The sequence below is a fragment of the Meles meles genome, chromosome 2 (genome assembly GCF_922984935.1).
Source record: "Meles meles chromosome 2, mMelMel3.1 paternal haplotype, whole genome shotgun sequence".
NCBI classification, from domain to species: domain Eukaryota; kingdom Metazoa; phylum Chordata; class Mammalia; order Carnivora; family Mustelidae; genus Meles; species Meles meles.
In genome coordinates, this window is record NC_060067.1 from 32269910 (window position 1) to 32273953 (window position 4044).

At 37.3% G+C, this 4044-nt stretch overlaps 1 pseudogene; it reads left to right on the forward strand.

Annotated features, from left to right (window-relative positions):
* The first annotated feature begins 3629 nt into the window (after positions 1–3629).
* On the forward strand, positions 3630–3789 carry LOC123937678 (annotated as a pseudogene).
* Positions 3790–4044: the final 255 nt, after the last annotated feature.

Consider the following 4044-nt stretch of genomic DNA (forward strand, 5'->3'; position numbering starts at 1 on the left):
CTCGTAATGCCTCATTCACAACATGCCCTCATCTGCTGCCATCCTACTAATAATTGGTATAATTGTTTACCCCGCATGCAAAGATTGCTAGTGCCTCATTTCCTTCTGGAAGCAAGTTTCAAGCCATTTTCAAATATGTAAGTTTGCTAGAAATCACAGGACATGGAAAGTGTACCGTGTGGAGCTATAAGGACAAACAGAATATCCAGGATAATTTGCCTTGTCAGACAACATGTCTTAACTTTTATGTCAGGTCATCATTACTAGAGAAGATCATTGAAGTTAAAGCTACAATTTGATATCCCTGACATTTGAAATATGACTCCATGATTCACAGGCATCCTGTCAATTCCAGGATAAATAATATAGGCATATCTTAATTAAGATTCTTTTGGTAATATATAATAGAAAGCCATTTCTGCTGTTTGTTTTTTACAGCTTTATTAAAGTATTTATGAAGTACATACCATAAACCTCATCCATTGTTAAATGTATAATTGACTGTTCCAGTAAATTTATAGGGCTAGCCCACCATCACTGCAGTGTGGTTTTATAGCATATCTATCATCCCCACAAAATTTCTAAGTGCTCTTTTACAGTTAATCCTCACTCTCAATCCAGGTCCCTGGCAATTGCTGATTTGATTTCTGTATCTATCAATTTGTATCTCCTGGATATTTCTTATCAGTGGGCTTCTTTTTATCTGGCTTTTTTCACTTCACATACTGTTTTTGAGGTTCATCCATATGGAAGCATGCATTACTATTTCATTACTTTTAAATTACATTTTAGTGGTTCATTCTCATGAACAGGAAAATGAGCTATAATTTTCCCAGTCTTAAAAAACACATAAGCAAAACTCTCTCTCGATACCACATTCTGTCAAACTACTATTCTCCTCACACAAGTCTTCAAAAGAGTTATCTAAAGTATTATCTCCACTTTTCCCTTTTTTTCCTCTTAAAACACTTCCAATTAGACTATTTTCCCACCCATCCAAAAAACTGCTATTTCTACAGTCCATCATGAGTTAAATCTCATTTTTTACTTTATTTTACAAGTCTATTCTCTATACAGAAACTGGCGGGGGGGGACATTTTTTTTAAAAGATTTATTTATTTATTTATTTGACAGAGAGAGATCACAAGTAGGCAGAGAGGCGGCAGAGAGAGAGAGAGAGAGAGAGGAGGAAGCAGGCTCCCCGCTGAGCAGAGAGCCTGGCGCAGGGCTCGATCCCAAGACCCTGGGATCATGACCTGAGCCTGAAGGCAGAGGCTTTAACCCACTGAGCCACCCAGGTGCCCTAAAAAAAAAAAAAAAAAAAGCTTTTTAAATGTAAGTCTGATTTCTTCACTCCTTTTCTTAGAGGCCCCCAGTTCTCTACTACTTTGCTCAGAATGAAAGTCAAAACCCTCACAATGGCCTACAATGCCCCATCTGGTATGACGAGCATGTGTTAACTCTCTGTTCCCACCCCCTCCTACTGGCCCCTTTGAGCATCCCTAAAAACCACAATGGTCTTCTTGCTACTTTTGGAAGACATCATTAATACTTTTACCTTTCTATTTCTTCTTTCTGGAAAAAAAAAAATCATAGAGATATTCTTATGTCTTACTCCTCTCTTCTTATCTATGAAGATTTCCCTGAATGCATACTTAAAATAGCCCCAATACCTTTTTCATTTTTCTCTTTAGCTTTTATCTGACAGACTATATATTCTGTTATTTATCTGCGTTCTTTACCTGACTCACCCCTAGAATGAGCAGTTGGAGCATATTAGGTACTTAATGAACACATGTTGACTGAACAACTAAGTTTCAATCACTTACTTCCTTTTCTAGTAAAAAGGTATTATTGAGGGAGAAAAGAAGAAATTGCCAGGAATGACCAGCAATCCCTGTACCAACAGATGAAAGATTACTCCAAACTTAGCTGTGAAAGAATGGAGAAGCCAAGGGGGTTAATGCTCAGAGACGAAGACCCTTTGCACTTCTTTGCTCCTGCCTTTCTTGGTCGTTTGGAATAAACACAGTCTTTACCACTGTTTCTTAAGCACATGACATGTGACAAGGGGTTTTACTGGAACTAGGAGGATCTGCTTATGGGAAAGTTATGATATGCTAATCTGTGCATGCTACGAGTTCTGTTAAACATAGTCTAGGGGGACAATGCATACATCTTTTAGACCACAGGGCAGCTGTTTGGGCTAAGAAAGTTTCTTCAGGGAAGGCAATTCCATAGGGCATTCCTACTGCAGACTGGTAATGCAGGCCTCAGCATTCCAAAGGCCTACCCCTTCTCTAAAACCTTCCCCACCCTCAGCAACATCTGTGTTACATTTAGCAAGCATGGATGATTTCATGCTCTACATTAACCCCAACAAAAAATTAAAAACCTGTGGGAAATAATAATAGGACTGTAGAAGATTGTTTTCATTAATGACACTGATTTTTCATGTTTTCCTATATCTTCTCCCTTTGGTGTTGTCATGTCAAATGGACTTTGTGCTTTGCCATGTGAGTAGCTCTGGCTGATGAATAGCAGACCACATGCTTTAAGAAGATACTAGAAGAGTGTTTCCGAGCTCCCATCTTCTCTCTTGTTCCATTGCTCTCTTCACCAGAACATCCTCAAGCTAGTCTATTGGAGAGTTAGATACAGAAAGCAGAGCCATGTTACCCCAAAAGATCCAGCTAAGGCTCCAGACTTGTGACAGAGCCCAGCCATGTTCTGCAAATCTATCCAGTCAAACAACACCTGACAACTATTTCATGACTGAGCCAAACTGAGCCCATTCCAGATACAAACACCTGACCAGACAATCCATAGACTGAAGAGTAAATATAAACATTTGTTGTCATGTTTAGTCTATACTAGGGACTGATGGTTGTTTGTTACACATCACTATAATGGCAATAGATAACTGATACAAGAATAATTTCATACTAGAGTACCTGAGCTGTAACTGGATGCACCAAATATTGATGTAATGATGTTGACTCACTACACATGAGGATATAAAGAATATAAATAAAATTAAGTTGAAATATATAAAACACAACACTTAAAGAAGTGTTTGGGGCTTTGGGGTTTATGTGCTGATAAAGGAACACACTGTAAAATGATCCTTAAAACTCAAAATTAAAAACCGAGGTATCTATCTTTGAACATAACTTGTCCAAAATTGTGTGTCTGTGTATGTGTGTGTGTGTGTGTGTGGTACTAGGATATATATAATAGGTCGGAAATTGACTGCAATGCTAATATATCAAATTAACAACACAAATATATTTTTTCTTCAAAAAAAAAAAACAGGAATCCAAACTTCAATTTAAGTATTTTTCTTTCTCTCTCTCTTTATATGCATATAAAGATATATATATGATATATATATATTATTATATTATTAATATATATATTATTTATTTATTTATTTGAGAGAGAGAGAGTGAACAGGAGGTGGGCAGAGGGAGAAGCAGGCTCTGTACTGAGCAGGGAGCCCAACATGGAGCCCAGCCTGGGGTCTGATTCCAGAAATCTGGGATCAGGACCCGAGCCTAAGGCAGACTCTTAACCAACTGAGGCACCCAAGTACCCCCTTTTCATACTAATATTAAAAATAAAAACCGAGCTTTGCGCAGTGGCAGTATCGTAGCCAATGAGGTATATCCGAGGCGTGATTATTGCTAATTGAAAAAATAAAAACCGAGAAATTTCTTTATAAAACAAAGGAAAATCACAACACATAATAGGACTTTAAATTTGAATTGCTGATCAGATTTCTTAGTTAAGGAAAATGCATAGACCCAATTCCAAAAGACTTAAAACAGTAACACAAATAGAGAATTGTGAACATTATGGTGACATATGGGCAATGTCTTAACTAGAAATATCTCCCAACAGAACCTAATCTATACCAGAATAGTCAGATAATGAGCCATCAAGCATGGAGAGAAAAACAGAAACCTGTGCTTTAGTTGATTAACCTTTTTCACATGCAAAGAAAAAGAATTTCGAGCTAATCAAATACATTTCTGTTTAATA